Below are 21,605 nucleotides of genomic sequence, written 5' to 3' on the forward strand. Positions count from 1 at the left end.
CCCTTGGTATCTCTAATTTTCTTGAAGAGATATATAGTCTTTCTCATTTGTTGAATTTTGTCAAATGCTTCTTTGTATCTATTGAGATTATATGTCTATTTGGGGCCTGTAATATGATGAATTACATTATTTCGATAAGGCTTTTTTATTTATTGTATGTTATTTTTAATAAAACCAGATAAAAAAATGAAAATCATTCAGTAGCTGGTCTGGCACTTCTAGAACCATTTTACAGAGTATCTGGATAGGTGATATTTTAAAGTATTGTCAAGATAGACTTGTCCAAACCAAAACATTGCAAACATTTTTTTTTTTTTACCCCTTTAGTCAAGCAGGTAAATAGAAAATAATGTACTAAATCTTTATTAATAAAGTTTTAACATGATTTTATTCTGTTTCCTAACATTTAACTAAAATTATCATTTAAGTAGGTATTTAGAAGAAAAAACTCACTGGTCATAGTGGTCCACAGAATAAACAGAAGTCACCAAAGTAACTCAATGAATTTGATGAACCTAACTCAACTAGGAAATGTTGAGTAGGCTTACCAATGTAGATGACATCTTTTGGATTTTATTTTGGTTTTATGTTTTATTTTTACACTAAAGCCTTATACACATACATAAAGGGCAGCGATTACATCTCACTGTCATCCTTCAGTGGCTCCTGAGCCTCATGTGTGTCTGCCATGATTAGCACTTTTTCATTTCTCATATACTCTCCCTTCTCTGCTATTAACAATCCTGTATCATCTGCTCCCTGTACTTCCTTTCTTCGTTTTATTATCTGCCTTCTGTCTCTCCTGTACCATGGGTCTGTCACGGATTCTTATAGCACCTGGTGATCCTCATTCTACCCACAAAAACATTTTAGGTAACTACTTATTCCTCTAAAAGATGTTGACATTTACCATGAGGTGGCTCAGATTGTAACGAACCTGCCTGCAGTGCAGGAAACCTAGGTTTGATCCCTGTCAGGAAGATCCCCTGGAGAAGGGCACGGCAACCCACTCCAGTATTTTTGCCTGGAGAATTCCATGGACAGAGGAACCTGGCAAGCTACAGTCCATGGGGTCGCAAAGATTCAGACATGACTGAGCAACTAACACACACACACACACACACACACACACACATACACACACCATGAACAGGTCTTTCTTTTGTCAAGATCTGCATGGGGCTCTTCAGCACTCTACATCACTTGCCTTATCATTTTAATCCATAGCTACTGTATTTGAACATGATGCAGCTCATGCTGGAAGTGGAATAATGTACTAGGGAAACATACCCCCACACACATACTAACTTGGCTTTGTCCCGGACACACACACATACACACACACATACTAACCTGGCTTTGTACTGGGATAAGAGATGAAGAAAGCAGAAGCCTTTGCATGAAGAGGACCTTGGCAGGTTACATTGTTCTACAATTTATCAGTTGATAACTTTTGCTGCCTCCAAGTCATTGTGTTTTCCCAAGTGAAGAACCTTTGACTGAGCCCTGGAAATTTACACACTGCACAGAAATGAAAAGTTATTAAACCAAGACTGCAGGGGAATTCAGAAGATTGTTCTGTTTGTAATTCTGGGGAAAACAATTTAGAACGTACTTTTTAAAGCTTAACAAAATTACTTAAAATCTTGCAGGGAAACAACCAGCCTTTTAAAAATCTGGTCCCTAAGGATTTAATTTATCTTTCATATCTAGTTACTGCAAAATACTGATAATGCACAAATTCGGTGAGGTGTTAGTTTTGCATCTACCAATGACTTCCCGAATTAATCAAATTACCTTAAAGTTAGCACAGCCAGTGAGAAGAGTTTAATGATATTCAAAACCTTCATGGTAATAATTACAGATGAAGAGGGTCAGTCAGTTGAGAATTAATGTGAAAAATGAATAGAATGAAAATCTGAATTAGGATATCAGAACATGTATAAATTATGGGGAAGATGAAGCATGAAAATAAAACTCGTTTATGTTCATTCGAAAGGAGGAAATAAAAGAAAGTGTGTTCGAATTTGAACCTAGGGAAGCCTTAAGAATTAGACAGTTCTAATGGAGAAAGAGAAAGGAGGAGTTAAGGATCATTGGGAAAGCAAGTTAGAGAAGATCAAGTATTCTTTCTTCTCACATCTACTTCTTCCATCTTTTAGAGAGCCGAAAGCAACTTTTATAATTCACATACCACTTCCTCCCCCCCACTAGTTTTTCTTCCCTGGTGTCATCTGTGCCCACATCTTTTCTTCTGTATTTTAAAGAAAAGAGATAACACAACATATAAATTATCCTTCCTGCTCAAAAAATAATTGATTGTACAAAGTATTACAAAGTAGGAAGTTGAAATGACTTAAATTATGTTTTTTTCATCTCCCCTATCCCAGATTCCCTTTCTTTTTTCAATATTTATTTATTTGGCTGTTCTAGGTCTTAGTTGCAACATGTGGGATCTAGTTCCCTGAGCAGGGATTGAAGCTGGGCCCCCTGCATTGGGAGCCTTAGCCACTGGACCACCAGGGAAGTCCCCAGATTCCCTTTCTTAAAAGTTATATACTTTTTAAGAAAACGTAATTTAAATATTCTATTAAAATTTCCAAGGGGTGAAAACATCTTAAATATTTTAGAATTAGCATTATCTACTCACTTCATTTTTATGGAAGGTAGTCGCAACAGATGGGTGTGGTAACTTTTTAAAAAGTGATTGATTTGGTAAACAGAACTTCCCTGTTGGCTTAGAGGGTAAAGAGTCTGCCTGCAATGCGGGAGACCCGAGTTCGATACCTGGGTTGGGAAGATCCCCTGGAAAAGGAAACGGCAACCCACTCCAGTACTCTTGCCTGGAAAATCCTATGGACAGAGGAGCCTGGTAGGCTACAGACCATGGGGTAGCAAAGAGTCAGACACAACTGAGTGACTTCACTTTCCTTTTCCTTTCACTTTATGAGTCTCCTATGTTATATGCCAACTTCCCTGGTGGCTCAGAGGTTAAAGCATCTGCCTCCAATGTGGGAGACCCGGGTTCGATCCCTGGGTTGGGAAGATCCCCTGGAGAAGGAAATGGCAAACCACTCCAGTATTCTTGCCTGGAGAATCCCATGGACGGAGGAGCCTGGTAGGCTACAGTCCACGGGGTCGCAAATAGTCGGACACGACTGAGCGACTTCCCTTTCCCTATGTTATATGCCAGGCAATATAGGGGTGTTTTACAAAAAGCTCTTCTAGCAGAGCACAGTAACCCAATCTGTAGGCCTCTGATGAGTCAGCTGGAAAACTACTGGAAAAGTTGGTAGGCACTTCTGGCAGTATGTGAAATGTTGAAAAGGACCTTTCTTTTCAAATGTATCTTGTTGAGAGATTCTTTTCCATATCAGAGACATAAAACTTGGAGGTTAGTTTGTGTGTGAAACAAAGAGACAAATTATTCCTATTTTGATGCCAGAAATAACACACAGAGAAATGCTCATTGGATTATTTATTCATTCATTTAGTCTGCTTGAACATTTACCATATGATATGCACTTGAGATACAGAAATGAATATGAAAGTGGCCCCAGACAGGAGGCCTCTAGGCCTCTGTCTAGAATTCAGAGATATGTATGTTAACTAACAAATTCAGTGACACCTTATGTGTGCCAGTGAAGAAGGGCGTACAAGGCCATCCAGAACGGTGTAGTCAGAGACTTGTTCAGAGTTGAGTCTTACAAGATAAGTGGATGTTCAACTGCTCAGCAAAGAGAGGAAGGCAAAGGAGACAGATACACAGCAGCCTAAGGCCTCATGAAATGGCCCAGTTGTGGAACTTACAAGTAGCTGTGTTTATGCAGAGTCAAGACTCTAAGGGGATGACAAGTTGGGGAAGTAGGTAAGTTTCAACTTATGAAAGCTGTCTTAAGCTCTGTCAAAGTGTGGACTTTATCTGGTAGGCATTTGACAGTCCTGAAGGTATTAAGCAGGAGGAGTAATACAATCAGTTATATTATGAAGGCGACTCTGTTGATGGAAAAGAGGACTTACATATAAGCGACAATGTTTAAAGATATTTTATTTTTACCAGAAATTAAACATTCAGCAATTGTACTGTAAAAGTCATCCAAGTGACATGGAGGGCAGGTCACAACACCCACCATGACTGCAGAGGCCTTGCTGCTTGCCAGTTTTCTTGCCTTCACCTGGGAGTTCTAAGGCTGCCTAACTTCCTATTGCTTCTCCTCCACTACCCGGCTCAACAAACATATTCATTTATCCAGTGAGTACTTGTGTGCCAGGCCCTACAATGGGCCCTGGAGATGGAGAGACAAAATAGCTTGTGGTCCCTGCTCAGATGTTCACTGGGGCCATCCCCAGATGGTCTCTCTGGAGCCAGACATGGTCCATGAAGAGTTGTAATATCATTCCTTCTCATGTAGCCACATTTGAGCTTTCCTTCTACCTTTACAAAGTCAGTTTCATTTGTTGCAACATCATTTTTATGCGCCAACTGAAAAGTGAGAAGATGCACTAGTAATAACCACAGTGACCGGTTCCATTTTCAGAGTTGCCAGTAGCATATACACACTGCATGCATACTCAGTCACTCAGTCATGCCCAACTCTTTGGCAACTCCACGGACTGTAGCCCACCAGGCTCTTCTGTCCATGGAATTTTCCAGGCAAGAATGCTGGAGTGGGTTGCCATTCCCTTCTCTAGGGGATCTTCCCGACCCAGAGATTGAACCCAGGTCTCTTGGTCTCCTGCATTGACAGGTGGATCCTTTACCATTGTGCCACCTGGGAAGCCCTAACATATACACACTGCTGCTGCTGCTGCTGCTGCTGCTAAGTCGCTTCAGTCATGTCCGACTCTGTGCGACCCCATAGATGGCAGCCCACCAGGCTCCCCTGTCCCTGGGATTCTCCAGGCAAGAACACTGGAGTGGGTTGCCATTTCCTTCTCCAGTGCAGGAAAGGGAAAAGTGAAAGTGAAGTCATTCAGTCGTGTCCAACTCTTAGCAACCCCATGGACTGCAGCCTACCAGGCTCCACCATCCATGGGATTTTCCAGGCAAGAGTACTGGAGTGGGGTGCCATTGCCTTCTCCATATACACACTACTCTATATAAAATATAGATAACCAAAAACGACCTACTGTATAGCACAAGAAACCGTACTCAATATTTTGTAATAACCTAGAAGGAAAAATAATCTGAAAAAGAATAGATATATATGTATAATTGAATCACTTTGCTATATAACTGAAACTAGCCCAACATTGTAAACCAACTATACTTCAATTTTTAAAAAATGAGAGAGACTTGCCATTAATGGAAGGGTGGGAGTTTGAGTAAGGAGACTTTTAATGGTCTACTAGCAAGCCAGAGCCTCATACACCAGTTTAAGTAGTTTAAAAGATGACTCTGCTTTTCACAAGGTTGCTATATATGAATTTGCAAAAAGTTCTATGTATCACTCTGTCTCTCAAGGATTCAAAAGCTTCAGATGCCCATAATGGAGTTTTAGGTTAACATATTAATTATTGTTTTGGTAGCTAGAAAAACCACCCACTCAAGCAAAAATCAGAGTGCAGACTTGATTACATAAGCCACTGGCTTGTAGAGAAAGATAAAAATCATAAAATGTGGTGTGAGGGTAAGAAGAGTCATTAAGCCCAAAGAAATATTATTTTATAATCATTTTTTTCTATTTTGAGCCTTGTTATAATAGGATAACAAGTTAGTACAGAGAGCCCACTTGAGTAAGAGGGTACCTTTGATTTCCTGACAAATCTTTCCTACTTGGTTTGAGAAATTCAACTATAGAGAAAGGTGTGCTGCACATGGAGTGAAGGGAATCATATTTTGGACTACACTGCATATGGGTCATTTGCCAGAGTTTTAGACTGTTGTAATCTGGAATACATATGACTAAATTCACACTCAATGGTACAGTTTCCCCTTGCATGCTTTCAGTCTGTGTGGAACAGCTTCAGAAATCTCTTGACAACTTCTCGGGGTCAAGTTGCTCTAGAGGCATAAATTTCTTGGAGATTGACTCTTAGTAGTGTGAAACAATTCCTGCAGGACTTCCATGGCATGCCTCATAATAAATAGAAACTTATCTTTGAAGCTGCTGCAGACCTCACAGCATAGCTTCCAGCAGTGAAAAGTGATAATCATAGCCTTGAAGATATCATGGTACACTTTCAGCTTGGCAAGGCTAAAGAGCCCATTCTGTTGCATTATTAATTAAGCAGCCATTTATTAAGAGCCTACTATGTGACAGGCGCTGTTCCATGGGCTGTTTTCTGTGCCTCCCCTGCAACTCCACTTCCACCTAGTCATTCTCCAGGTCTCTACCTAAACATCAGGGGAAACTTCTCTCAGCCCTCTTGACCAAATTTAGGATTCCTGATGGGTGCTCTCTTAGCCCTCCACAACTCTTCTTAAAAACACTGAACACTATTTACAATAGCTAGGACATGGAAGCAACCTAGATGTCCATTGACAGATGAATTGATAAAGAAGCTGTGGTACATATACACAAGGGAATATTACTCGGCCATAAAAAGGAATTCATTTGAGTCAGTCCTAATGAGGTGGATGAACCTAGAGCCTATTATACAGAGTGAAGTCAGTCAGAAAGAGAACAACGACTATTGTATATTAACGTATATATATATGGAATCTAGAAAGATGGCACTGATGAACCTATTTGCAGAGCAACAGTGGAGACACAAACATTGAGAACAGACTTATGGACATGTCTGGGGTGGGGAGGAAGGAGAGGGTGGGAGGTATGGAGAGAGTAACATGGAAACATACATCACCATCTGTAAAATAGATAGCCAATAGGAATTTGCTGTATGACTCAGGGACCTCAAACTGCGGTTCAGTAACAACCTAAAGGGATTGATGGGGAGGGAGGTGGGAGGGATGTTCAGGTGGGAGGGGACATGGGTAAACCTATGACTGATTCATGTTGATATTTGGTAGAAACCAACACAGTAGTGTAAAGCAATTATCCTTCAATTAAAAATAAATAAAGTTAAAAAAAAAAAAAAACAACACTGAGCACTATTAAAATTTTGAAATTTTGTCTGTAATTCAGATGGGGAAGCCCATTTTCCCCACCAGACTATAAGCTTTGTGTTAATGGGAATCGTTTGTTTTTTTACACTTAATGGCATCTGGTTAGGACGTAAGTAGAAACAGTGAAGTATCAAGAGTGAAAATGAAAACTTTATTTTGTAATTAAGTTCTATTTATAATATTATGATTATAATATTTCCAACAAGTAACATTGTAATAAGTAGCAGAGAGTCCTAAGGTACATCATATGACTCTTTATTTTTTTAAACAATCAAGATTGCTGAATGCTGGGTGATATGAACTGCTTTGATAGAACCTGGCCTTTTTTAAAAATAGTTTTTGAATGGAATACTCCCACCAAATGCCCCTTCCTCTTGTGGAATCTGCTTCAAACATCCTTTGCTGGCATGCGTGAAAATAATGGCAGATATGAGGTCAGTTGTTTACCTGATTCTTCTGAAACTGGTTCGGAGCAAGTCATTCCTAGGCTTCCCTGTTGCTGCAGGCAAGAGCCCTGTATCCAGCTGTGATGACAGTGCCCAAACTTCTAATTGCTTCTCTAATTTTCATCACATACGATCCAGTCTCCCTGTGTAGGACCTTCTCAGGGCTCATAAGCATGTGTTTAGTCAAGAGGTGCCAATGAAGACCTTCACTGTGAACTCCAGTTCCATGGTGAGCCCATGACATACTTAAATATGTAGAATTATCAATTGAGACAAATCATATAGATCCTACTCAGAAGGAACAGCATCTTCATGAAGTGTAGCTTCCTCCATTTGTGATTTTAATCTCAATATGATTGGTGAGTAGCTACAAGCCTAAGTGAGCACTTTTCAGGTTTCTTTGTCCAATGTGAAAAAGAGATAACAATAGCAATCCTATATCTTTTAGAATGTTATCAAAGATTAGGAAATAAAAATCACTCTATTCAGATCTGTTTGTATCAAGGTAGATTAAAGGCACGTTAATAACAAAACATAGCTCATGATACAAAGCTCTTCACTGAACTTCATACCTGCCTTGGTGATCATAGGATCTACTGTTATAGATGGAGATTGCATTCAAATACCTAATAATACAATCTAAGATTTACACTCTTCGACTTGGCCAGCATTCACTGACAGAAGATAAATGGCTAGACCTTTGCACTCTTTATTGGAGTAACTAATGAGCTGGAAATCATTATCTTTCTGTATGTCCATCCTCCCCATGTGACTGTAAGCTCACTGAGGGAATCAGTGACCTTATCTTGTTCTTCTGTTTTATCCCCAGGATCAATCCCAATGTCTAACCCATATCTGAGTACTGAATAACAATGTTGGTTGAACTAAAGAACTTACAAATACTATCTCTTCTGTTCTTCCCCCATTAAAAGCAAATATATTCATCTGCCTGCCAGATAAATTCATGCAGGGTGTAAGTCACAAAGCTATGGCATGATAAATGGATATATGAGGTGACACAGCCAATAATACTTTGCTTAATGGAAGTAACATTCTTTTATTAATTTGTATACAGAGGATGTTAAGGTATTTCTTGCCATTTAAACTTGTTTTTGCATAATTATTCTTTTTGTATGTCTTTTGCACACTGCTTAATTCAACTCAGTCATTCTTTTTGTGAACATTCATTAAAGCTGCCTTTAGAATTAACTACAAAATGAAGTTTCCACTCTTTATATTTCAAGCTTCGATACAACTGAATCATTAAGCACTTTAGTTAAGACTTGCAGGTGCATCTTTCAATTGATCTCCCTTGATTAAAGGTAGATTGCAGGCTTCTGATAACAGTCATACCAGAAGAAATTAAATGCTTATTATTCTCATTAGATTATTCAAGTCTACCCTACTTTACTTCACTATACATATAAATAGACAAGTAGAGCCTGCCTCTACTGACATATGTGGAAGAAAATAAAATGTGGTTACTTACTTGCATTAATTCAGAGGAAATACAATTGTAATTAATTAAAGTCTGAAATAGACTGAATTTTTAAGGAACTGGCATTATCTTTGCTGAAATTCTGACTAGAATTTGTCCTCTTTCACTCAGTATATAAAATTGCTTTGTATATTGGACATACTGGCTTCTGCTAGCATTGTGATTGCCCCTTTTGCATGTATGTGAATGCTTCTAAAGGCCTTGAAGGCTTTTCTTTAATAGGTAAATATTCTCCCAACTGTGTCTACTTTTTATTTTTAAAAATAAAAACTTTGCTCGTGCTCCGATCTGAACGATCACAAGCTGAGAGTTAGTGATGTAATAAATGAGAGTAATTCCTATAGATTTCTACTAGTTTGTGTTATTTTTAAACCTATGTATGTAGAATCACCATTATTACCACTAATAGTTTCTATCACAGAAGTGTTTTATATTTACTTTCTTTTTATTATCATTTCAGCTAAATGTGGCTTTCAAGTCCTATTTTGGAAATAAACTTTTTCTTGTAGGTATAACTGAAATTCTTGGACTGGTTATAATGGGGTAGAAGTAGTAGGATAGAGTAATGATGTTCAGTTCAGTTCAGTTCAGTTCAGTCGCTCAGCCGTGTCCAACTCTTTGCGACCCCATGAATCGCAGCACGCCAGGCCTCCCTGTCCATCACCAATTCCTGGAGTTTATGCAAACCCATGTCCATCGAGTCGGTGATGCCATCCAACTATCTCATCCTCTGTCGTCCCCTTCTCCTCCTGCCCCCAATCCTTCCCAGCATTAGGGTCTTTTCCAATGAGTCAAGTAATGATGTTAGATGTTCCTTAATTGATTGATGAATCCTTTGTCCTCTCTTTAAAGTGAGAGCAGCATTAGGGTTTGAGAGAGAAAGGACCTATCACACATTTTATCCGTTCTCTTCCTCATTCATTTATCCAGTATAGAACCTTTTCTATGCCAGAGACTGTCCAGCATCAGAGGATGTGAGGATTAATTAAGCACCTATCACTGTCTAATGACAGAAACATCAAAAGCTTAATACTTGAATATACTGAAGAAAGTCTGTGTTGTAAATGTGCACTAGGTGTTATGGAAACATCACAGAGGACCTACACCAGGCTTCTCTTCCCTGTAGCAGTGGTGAGAAAAGGCCAGGGACCCAATCTCTTTTTTACCCATCCAAGCAACCAAAGTGCCAAACATCAACAATGACTGATGTGAGCCCCATGATAACCATAGTCTGGTTACACAGGCACTCCTGAGCTGCTCTAGCTTAGTTTTGTAAAAGCCCTATACCTCTTAAACCTAGACACCACCTAGAGTTTCCCTTGTCCTGCAACTACAGCCCCAGGGAGCACCGTGGCGTTGATCCTCAGCCTCTGGCCCCAGCCAGGCTGGTAGACTCCCCGTCCTATACCAGGAGCCATGAGAAAGAACTCAAGCCTCTTTGCCCTTGGCCTGATGACTGTGTAGGGTAATGCACCCAGCATTCCTCTCAACTCTTTTATTTTGTGTTTAACCCTTGTAACTGTAACTCCTGGCCCACTGACTCACACATAAAGTTGGGAAGTAAGGGAAAAGTAAGGCATCTGAATTTGTAGTAGAAGAATTGTTTAGTAGATTTTATCACTGTAACATTACTTCACTATTGAATACTTTCTGAGATGACTACTTTTGAGAATTAAGCCCCCATTTTTTCCATTCAACAAATATTTATTGAAATATTGAGCTCTGTTTTGTGGAGAATACAAACCCTCAGAAGTATATGGAACTTTCATCCTATATACTTTCCAAGTCACCAAGTTGATTTATAACTGAAAGATTATTGTCATGCAGGTTCTAATAGGACCTTCACTGTTTATCTGAGCTATTATCAGAGCCATTGAAAGCATCATTTTGATGTTGATGGTGGTGATGACAAAAAACTCATGTTTCATAATACTTTTTACTTTTAGCATTTTCCAAACCTTTATGTCATTTTATCCTCAAAGTGAAGAAGTAGATAATGCAGATAAAATCCTCTTTTTACTGATAAAGATTTAGACAACAAAGACTGATGTAGTCACTTAAGTAAGTAAGTAAGTAAAGTAAAGTAAGTAAGTAAGTAAGTAAAGTCACTCAGTCGTGTCTGACTCTTTGCGACCCTGTGGACGGTAGCCTACCAGGCTCCTCTGTCCATGGAACTTTCCAGGCAAGAGTACTGGAGTGGGTTGCCATTTCCTTCTCCAGGGGATCTTCCTGACCCAGGGATCGAACCCAGGTCTCTGGCATTGCAGGCAGACGCTTTACCATCTGAGCCACCAGGGAAGCCCTATGTAGTCACTTAGCTCGTGACAAAACCAGAAATAGAGCCTCATCCTTGAACGTTCATAAGGGGGTATACTGTTATTTCATTCATTCTTCACAGTTTCCCCATAAGTTGGAGTTAGTACTCTTTTACAGATTAGGACACTGACGTACATAAAAGGGCTATAGCTGCCCAAAGTCATGCATATTCATATCCAGCTAAGAGGTATCAAGCTGCTACTTTGTGTCAGGCACTGTGCTGAGTGCATTCATATATAATGGCTTATCTAAATCATAATGGTCTATGAAGTAGGTACTGTTATCCATATCTGATGGAAGAACAAACCAATTAATTACCCAAGTCTCCATTTATTGGTAGTAGATGCAGTTTTGAAATTCATTTCTGATGTTCTTTCCATTAAGCCAGAAGCTTGCAGTATTTTTCCCATCTCCAATCCATTTATAAGCAGAGCACATGCTCATTGATAATATCTCTTCTTACACTATGGAGATTTTTCATAAAGGATTTGGTCACCTGAAAGATATGTCAGAATCTGTTGGTAGAGGAAGGGGGTGAGGAGAGGGGCATTCAGGAGACAGGGTAGTTTAAGATTCTTCCCTTCCCTATTAGTGACTAAACTTATCTCTTAACTCTTGTAATAGGCTGTTTAGAAAAAAAATCCAACTTAATTTTATCCTTTCAACAAAAAGTTATTGAGTATTTACATGTGCCAAGTGTGTTCTAGGTGCTGAAACTGCAACAGTAAACAAAATCCAGGAGGCTCCAGCACTCATGAAGCATATATTCCAGACAGTGACAAGTTCTCTGAATGAAATTAAACAGGATAAGGAGATAGACTTTGGGAGAGTGGCTGCTGGATAGAGTGGTCAAGAAGTCCTCTCTGAGGGGGAATCAGGCCAAGGCCTGAACTTGGCAAAAAGCAGGCAGCCATGTGGAGAGCTGGAGTCAGGTCTTGGGCATTTTTTTTTTTTCCTACAGCTGGCACTGGCACTGCTTTCCCTCATCCCTCAGAAGCACCGAGCATGAACTCAGATTACTGAACTCCCAGCTCGGGCCAGAATGCTAAGAGCACCAGGCAAGCCTGGTTGTCACAAGCCATTCTCTATGGCAGAGCCTACAGCTGGCTCTGGTCCACATGACCTGAAATCGTGGCTGCCCTGCACTTGGCTCCACAGCTCCCCAACCCCATGGAAAAACTCATCCCATCTTCAGCAAGGGTGGGAACCTATACACAGAGAGCCCCTGACTCATGTGATAGTCAACTGTCAAAATGTCCATTTTTTAAAAACTGAAAACCATTTACATTGGAGGCTTATTTTTCTGTAAGTAGTTTGCCTTTGTTAAAGACCCAGATTCTTTTCTTTCATTGCCCTCTGAATGGAACTTAATATACAGGAGACAAGCAGCAAGTGGAGTGGGTAAGAACTAGAAGATGGCAGAAAGCGGCTTGGCTCTTCAGTCCTTGCTTGACATGTCTGTCCCTGGTGTCCTGTAAGTTTTACATGTAAGGTGACTGACAACTATGATTCCACTCAATTTTTATTACAGAGGAAGGCTGAGTGGTGGAGTTCCCCATAATTAAACATCAAGGACACAGAATCAGTGGTGCCTTCAGAATGATGTCAGTAGAAGTGTTCCGTACAAACCTATCACTGAAATACACCAGTCTAGGACTTACAGTGAACAGAAACCAAGTTTATGTTTGTATAAAAGTGAAAAATAGACTTTAAACCATAATCTAAAAGATTGGGGAACTGGAGGGGGTAGTAAAGGAGGTGATGACCTTTAAGTAAATTTTTCAAATTACTCCATTTTCGCCTTGTAAGAAACTGTGATGCATATACTGGGGATATGATTCCTTTGACAATAATCATTATACTCAGCTCTGTTATTCATGGTCTGTGTTGGAGCAGAAAGAAAATTCTGGAACCTATTTGAAGAGCGTTTTTCACAAAGCCAAGGTTTAAATAAATTATAACTTGCAGAAGCTGCCAGGCCAGGGTCAGGATTTACACAGTCTTCTCTGATGACCACAAGTTGGAATTAACACACTCACATCCTGCCACAATACTTACTGGGTCTATAATGGTACCTCTATATTACATGGCACTTAGTATCTTTCTCTTATGGCCCCACAGTGCCTTGTACATAGATGCTGAAGATTTGTTGAATAAAATTTCTTATATTCAGACCCACAGAAATTTCTGCATTTGGACAAAATTCTGAATTTTTAAGATAAGCTTCTCAAATGGAGCTTGGACGCTAAATTGGTTTATTCATCCCTTCAGCAAGTATTCATTAGCGTGTACTATGTTGATCAGCTTACACCTCATAGATTTTTAAATACCTAAGAAAATATAGCAGTTAATTTTTTTTTTTGAAATCTGTATAAGTTCTGATGATTTAATTTTAAGGTTTTTATGGCTTAAAATGCTTAAATGTATAATTTGAATCTACCTGGATTGACAGAAGCTCTGAAATAAGCCTCCAGGATAACAGGAAAAAACTGTGTTGGTCACGATGATAGTTTTTTGTTTTTTTTTTTCAACTTGGAAAAGCAAATAGCAGGAAGATCAAATTCCTTCAGTAATGGATTTTTCCACTCAATTATTCAGCTGCTGAAGCTGCTGGGCCATGGAGAACTGGTTTCAAGACTGTTCCCCTGTCAAATGAAGCTATCAGGATTGTCAGTCTCCAGGGAGCCGATGAATTATTTCAAAATGGTCACAAAGGACCATCAGAATTAAATGAACTTTACTGGGGGGAAATAGTTGTTTTCCTACTGGGATTTACCAGCCATCTCCTTCATCCTTTAAGATTCTGAAATGTCTCTCACTAAACACAATTCTGTTATTTTCAGCTGTTTATACAAGGTATTGATTACTAAATACTCAAATAACCTGGGTTTTGGCAATGTAAATTCAGAAACTATCCTTTCTTTTAAACCATGAGAAAACGTCTACACATCTAATAAAGTTCTTAAACCTTTGATTGACAGGTCTCAGTCAGAATAGTGGCTTTCACTTTGTTTCATAAGGACAATCCTTTTATGTGCCTCTCCTTTCTAATAATCCAACTTTAAAAAGAATTCCTTCTTAATAATGGAATAAAAAGAAATGAAGTTTTCTCCTGTTAAAGCAAGTGAAGAAAATGGTCAGTTCCTCTGATTCCAGTGGCAGTAATAAGCATGTATATGCTTGGCTATCCATGGCTATCCAAACTGTATTTGGTTAAGTCTTTCAAAATCATGCTCACTCATATTATAACTACTGTAGTAGCACAAACTTATAACTTAAGAATTCTGGCTACAGAGTAATGAGAGAGTAATGAGTAAAAAATATTTTATCATTTTGTATTTACAAATTGCACATGCATACACAGAGAGAGAGAGAAATTCTAAGGTCTACTCTGGTTTGATAAAGCTGACGGCGAAATTATAACACATCAGTAAGTGATATTTCTTATCAAAGCAGTCTTCACTTTAAGAGCCTCAATCATATTTTTGGTGATTCAGTTTACGGATAACTTTCAAGAACATCCCTGACACATAAAGCAATATTTATCACTGTTGCTACATCTACAGAAATGACACCAAACTTACTTTCATATTAAGAGAGCAGAAAATCCAAGTTGCATTTGAAGCTGATCAAAATCAAAATGACAGTTTCTGAAAAGAAACATCATAAAAAATATTTAAAATCTACCCCAGATTTTGTCAGGCTCTTGTTTTTTAATATAAACATGTTGGTTAGAGCCAATGAAGAACACTTTAGATGACAGAACTAGAAGCTCATGGGGACTGGAAACGTAATGTATGAACCACACAGCCATCATAATTATCCATCTTTAGTGACAGGGTCAGAGAAGGCAATGGCACCCCACTCCGGTACTCTTGCCTGAAAAGTCCCATGGACGGAGGAGCCTGGTGGGCTACAGTCCATGGGGTCACTGAGAGTCAGACACGACTGAGCAACTTCACTTTCACTTTTCCCTTTCATGCACTGGAGAAGGCCATGGCAACCCACTCCAGTATTCTTGCCTGGAGAATCCCAGGGAGAGCGGAGCCTGGTGGGCTGTGGTCTATGGGGTCGCACAGAGTTGGACACGACTGAAGTGACTTAGCAGCAGCAGCAGCAGCAGCAGTGATAGGGTTCTGTCAACATGGTTGGTTTTTGACCAAACAGTAGTGAGTGGGATTTGGAAGTAAGAAGATAAACAGAGATATCAGAAAGCAGTATTGCTTTGATCATGTTGTTGTTGTTGTTGTTTTCAAATCCATCATTTCTTCATGTCTACAGATAAAAAAACTAGCTTTGTTGTTTTAAGCAGCCTGACAGGTGTCCAGGGCTGACTTGCTTTGACTCTGTATTTGAAATGCTTCACATTTTGTGAGCCTGACCAATCACTTATCCTCTTTGAATGTCACATTTCTCTAAAAATGTAAAAAAGGGAGATAATGATAATACTGCTCCTGCCTGCCTCAAAGGATTGGGAAGGTCAAGTGAGATTCTATACGTTAAGGGACTTTGAAAACCACAAAGCACTGTACAAATGTATGGTTCTAATGGTCTCAGGAGAGTTGTCTGCCTGAAACGCACCAAGCAATCCCTGAACCTAACTACTTGCAAATGCCTGTGTTCAGATAAGAGGCCTTTGTATGTCTGCCAAAGGCTTTGCAAAGCTCCCTTTGTGATGTCTCCTCTATAAACCATCACCATGGCTAGGTCCAGCAAGACTGAAGATTGAGGGCTCATGGAAGAGGATCAGCACCCATAGAGGGCCAAGCCTGAGGCCAGAGGCATCACAGCTGGCATTTAAAAGAATAATAACATTTCCTTAGAGTGAGTACAAAGAGTAAAAGATGCTGACGCTGTTATGAACATTGTCAGTCCTATAGGAAGCGTTAGGACACCTCTGGCAGAAATCTAACCTTTTAAGCAAATGCATGCAAGTCTAGGCATGGTAGTTAAGTCAGTCTTGTACAGAACAGAGTTTAAAAAGTGAATCCTGCTCGATCTACCTTTGTGAGCAAGTTACATAACCTCCCTGGGACTTGGTCTTATCATCTGTGAAATGAAGATAATCATAATGCACATTTAATGGGGTTGTTAGTCAACAAAAGAGTCCAAAATGCAGTACTTGGTCAAAACCTCAAAACTGACAGAAAGATCTTGGTTCGTTTCTAAGGCAAACCATACAACATCACAGTAATCCCAGTTTATGCCCCAATCACTGATGCTGAGGAAGCTGAAATTGACTGGTTCTATGAAGACCTACAACACTTTCTAAAACTAACACGAAAAAAAGATGTCCTTTTCATCATAGGACTTTGGAATGCAAAAGTAGGAAGTAAAGAGATACCCAGAATACAGGCAAATTTGGCCTTGGAGTGTGGGGGAAAGGCTAACAGAAATTTGCCAAGAGAACACACTGGTCATAGCAAAGACCCCTTTCCAGCAACGCAAGAGATTACTCTACACATGAACATCACCAGATGGTCAATTCTGAAATCAGATCAATTATGGTCTTTGTACACAAAGATGGAGAAGCATTATACAGTTAGCAGAAACAAGAGCTGAAGTTGACTGTGGCTCAGATCATGAGCTCCTTATTGCAAAATTCAGGCTTAACTTAAAGAAAGTAGGGAAAGTCACTAGGCCAGTCAGGTATGACCTTAATCAAATGCTTATGATAATACAGTGGAGGTAATGTATAGATTCAAGGGTTTAGATCTGGTAGACAGAGTGAACAGAGTGAACTATGGACACAGAAGAACTGTTGTACAGAAGCCAGTGACCAAAGTCATCCCAAAGAAAAAGAAATGCAAAAGGCAAAGTGGTTGCCTGAAGAGGCTTTACTAGTAGCTGAGGAACGAAGAGAAGCAAAAGACAAGGAAGAAAGGGAAAGATATACCTAACTGAATGAAGAGTTCCAGAGAAGAGGGCAGAGAGATAAGAAGGCCATCTTAAATGAACATGCAAAGAAATAGAGGAAACAAAAGAATGGGAAAGACTAGAGATCTCTTCAAGAAAATTAGAGATATATTTCATGCAAGGATAGGCATGATAAAGGACAGAACCAGTAAAGACCTAACAGAAGTGGAAGAGATTAAGAAGAGGTAGCAAGTATACATAGAATAACTACACAAAAAAGGTCTTAATGACTCAGATAACCACAATGGTATGGTCACTGCCCTAGAGCCAGAAATTCTAAAGTGTGAAATTAAGTGGGCCTTGGGAAGCATTACTACCAACAAAGCTAGTGGAAGTGACTGAATTCCAACTGAGCTATTTAAAATCCTAAAAGATAATGCTGTTAAAGTGCTACACTCAATATGTGAGCAAATTTGGAAAACTCAGCACTGGCCACAGGACTGGAAAATGTAATTTTTCGTTCCAATCCCAAAGAAGGCCAGTGTCAAAAAATATTCAAACTACCATTCAATTGCACTCATTTCACATGCTAGCAAGGTTATGCTCAAAATCCTTCAAGCTAAGCTTTAGCAGTACATGAACCGAGAACTTCCAAATGTACAAGTTGGGTTTCAAAGAGGCAGAGGAATCAGAGATCAAATTGCCAACATCCACTGGATCTTAGAGAAAGCAAGGGAATTCCAGAAAAATATCTATTTCTGCTTCATTGACTCTGCTAAGTCCTTTGACTGTGTGGATCACAACAAATTATGTAAAATTATTAAAAAGGTGGGAATACCAGACCACATACCTTACCTGTCTCCTACAAAACCTGTATGTAGATCAAGAAGCAACAATTAGAACTGGCCATGGAACAATAAACTGGTTCAAAATTGAGAAAAGAGTATGTCAAGACTGTATATTGTCACCTTGTCTGTTTAGTTTCTATGCAGAGTACATCATGTGAAATGCTGGGCTGGATGAGTCACAAACTGGAACCAAGATTGCCAGGAGAAATATCAACAACCTCAGATGTGCAGATGTTAACACTCTAATGGCAGAAAGTGAAGAAGAACTAAAGAGCCACTTAATGTGGGTGAAAGAGGAGAGTGAAAAAACTAGCTTAAAACTCAACATTCAAAAAACAGAGAGCATGGCATCCGGTCCCTTCATATCATGGCAAATAGATGGGGAAACAATGGAAACAGTGACAAACTTTATTTTCTTTGGTTCCAAAATCACTGCAGATGGTAACTGAAGTCATGAAATTAAAAGACGTTTGCTCCTTGGAAGAAAAGCTGTGACCAACCTAGACAGCATATTAAAAAGCACAGACATAACTTTGCCAACAAAGGTCCATCTAGTCAAAGCTATGGTTTTTCCAATAGTCATGTATGGATGTGAGAGTTGGACTATAAAAAAAAGCTGAGCACTAATGAATTGATGCTTTTGAACTGTGGTGTTGGAGAAGACTCTTGAGAGTCTCTTGGACTGCAAGGAGATCCAACCAGTCAATCCTAAAGGCAATCGGTCCTGAATATTCATTGGAAGGACTGATACTGAAGCTGAAGCTCCAAACTTTGGCTATCTGATGTGAAGACCTGACTCATTTGAAAAGACCCTGATGCTGGGAAAGATTGAAGGCAAGAGGAGAATGTGACAACAGAGGATGAGGTGGTTGGATGGCATCACTGACCTGATGGACATGAGTTTGAGTAAGCTCTGGGAGTTGGTGATGAACAGGGAAGCCTGGCGTGCTGCAGTGCATGGGGTCGCAAAGAGTCAGACACGACTGAGAGACTGAACTGAACTGTGGTCGGTGACCACAACCATGAAATTAAAAGATGCTTCCTCCTTGGAAGGAAAGCTATGGCAAACCTAGACAATGAATTAAAAAGCAGAGACATCACTTTGTCGACAAAGGTCCGTATAGTAAAAGGTATGGTTTTTCCAGTAGCCATGTACGGATGTGAGAATTGGACCATAAAGAAGGCTGAGTGCTGAAGAATTGATGCTTTTGAATTGTGATGCTGGGAGAAGACTGTTGAGAGTCCCTTGGATTGCAAGAAGATTAACTAGTCAATCATAAAGGAAATCAACCCTGACTAGTTAATGGAAGGAATGAAGTTGAAGCTCCAATACCTTGGCCACTTGATGCAAAGAGCCGACTCACTGGAAAAGACCCTGATGCTGGGAAAGACTTAAGGCAAAAGGAAAAGCAGGAAGCAGAGGAAGAGACAGTTAAGTAGCATCACAGACTCGATGGATATGAATTTGAGCCATCTCTGGAAAATAGTGGAGGACAGAAGAGCCTAGTGTGCTGCAGACCATGGGGTCACAAAGAGTCAGACACAACTTAGTGACTGAGCAGCAACAACAACAATGGGGTTTGAAAGGATTGAATTAAAAAAAATTTATAGCAAGCAACAGAGTGAGTTTTCAATAAATGTTAGCTACAATTATTTTTTATTATTATCTTAATGGGGATTTAAAGTCCTGCACTTCTATTTGTCCATCTATAATATAAATGCAAGAAGCTTCCCATCTCCTACAAGTAGAGGATTTTTTCAGTAATTGAGATATGTCTTGAGATACATACATAGGTATTTTTTATTTTGAAGTAAATAATATTCAAAATAAATATTATCTTCGACTTGAGAGGTTAGGTATGACAAGGGGTTTCAGCTTAAATGAGCAAGAAGAAGCACAGAATCATCAGTAATGGAAATGGCAGAGAGTGTAAAAACCTATGAGAACAGTAAAGTACATTTAAAATGACAGTATTGGTATTATATGGTGCCCATAAACAGTTAAACATGCAGCTCCTGCCAAGCTTGTTTGCCATCACTTCCTAAATATGGCTGGTAAGCAAGGAAGACATCTGGAGAAATAGTTAAAACAAAACAGTGTCTAATTAGTTTTAAAATATTTTAAATAGTATAGTAATTAAATAATGCAATTCTGAAGATAAAAGGAAGAGACTATTCTGGGAAGATATGATATTACATTCTCAGACATTGCCAGTGGAGACATTTGAGGGTTATGAGGGAAGCATAGTTATTCTTTAATTTTTCATAATGAAACTATTCAAACTAAGAAAAGTACCAAAAATAAACACCTTTCCCCCAGCTAAGATTAAATAGACATCATTTTGCCATAACTCCTTCACAGAATTATTGCTAAAACCAAAATTATATCCAATTATCTTGTTAGTGATGGACAGGGAGGTCTGGCATGCTGCCCTCCATGGGGTCACAAAGAGTCGGACACGACTTAACAACTGAACTGAACTGATCATGTTAGCTAATCCCCATTCTAGTATTGATTTCAGTTGGCTGTATAACTATTTTCTGTGACTAGAGATGCAGTACAACAAATTAAAGCTTGGGAGTAAATATTAGACTTTGACTTGTAAGTAAGAAATCCTTCTTGTATCCTGAATCTTCTAAAAGACTCACTAAATATCTGGGTATCTTTGACTGAATTATTCAGGGTTTTTTTTCCCCCTTTTAACTGACTAAAGCAAAGCCAACTCTCTACATTAGGGAGTATGATTTTAAGTACCATAAAGTGACTTCCCTTGCAGTCCAGTGATTAGGACTCCATGCTTTCACTGCCAAGGGTACAATACCTGGTTGGGAAACTAAGACTCTGCAAGCTGCATGAAAAGGCCAAAAAAAAAAAAAGCAGTACTGCAGGAAGAGTGAGAAATAAAGCAGCTCTTAGCTATTTAGGGGGCTTCCCTGGTGTCTCAGCAGTAAGAATGTGCCTGCAATGCAGGAGCCACAGGAGATGCACGTTTGAGCCCTGGGTCAGGAAGATCCCCCGAAGCAGGGCATGGTGACTCACTCCAGTGTTGTTGCCTGGAGAATCCTATGGACAGAGAAGCCTGGAGGGCTACAGTCCATACGGTCGCAAAGAGTCAGACATGACTGAAGCAACTTAGCCCAGCTGTATGGACCAGGAAATGTCAACATAGGTTGACAAGGGAGTTGGGGAAAACCTTAGGATGATGATTATAAGTGTTGGGTGATGGTAGTGGTGGTGGTGGTAAGGATAGCAGATACTTTATTAAATGATCATAATGAGTTAAGATAACATGATAACACAAGTTTTATTTAATTATCCAAGCAACCATATGAGGCATGTACTATTATTGTCTCCAGTTTACAAACAAGGAACTTGAGATATCTGAAAGTTAGATCCAGTCACAGGTCAGTTACAGAGCTGGAATTCCAATCCACCACGTGATACTTTTGGAGTTCAGTTCAGTTCAGTTGCTCAGTCGTGTCCGACTCTTTGCGACCCCATGAATCGCAGCACACCAGGCCTCCCTATCCATCACCAACTCCCGGAGTTTACCCAAACCCATGTCCATCAA

At 39.5% G+C, this 21,605-nt stretch overlaps 1 protein-coding gene and 1 long non-coding RNA gene across 2 annotated transcripts in view; one reads left to right on the plus strand and one right to left on the minus strand.

The window, feature by feature from the left end:
- The window catches only part of LHFPL3 (LHFPL tetraspan subfamily member 3), a 589,331-nt gene that overhangs the window by 286,688 nt on the left and 281,038 nt on the right, over window positions 1–21,605 (plus strand). The gene's annotated exons all lie outside the window — the stretch shown is intronic.
- Window positions 1,423–14,987, minus strand: LOC145524136 (uncharacterized). The gene is made up of 3 exons (XR_014067230.1): window positions 14,914–14,987; window positions 11,648–11,825; window positions 1,423–1,521 (listed from the first exon to the last, which is right to left on the minus strand). It is a non-coding gene; the product is annotated as an uncharacterized LOC145524136 (long non-coding RNA).

This window comes from Giraffa tippelskirchi, chromosome 10 (genome assembly GCF_054371585.1).
Source record: "Giraffa tippelskirchi isolate mGirTip1 chromosome 10, T2T-mGirTip1v1.2.pri, whole genome shotgun sequence".
Lineage (NCBI taxonomy): Eukaryota > Metazoa > Chordata > Mammalia > Artiodactyla > Giraffidae > Giraffa > Giraffa tippelskirchi.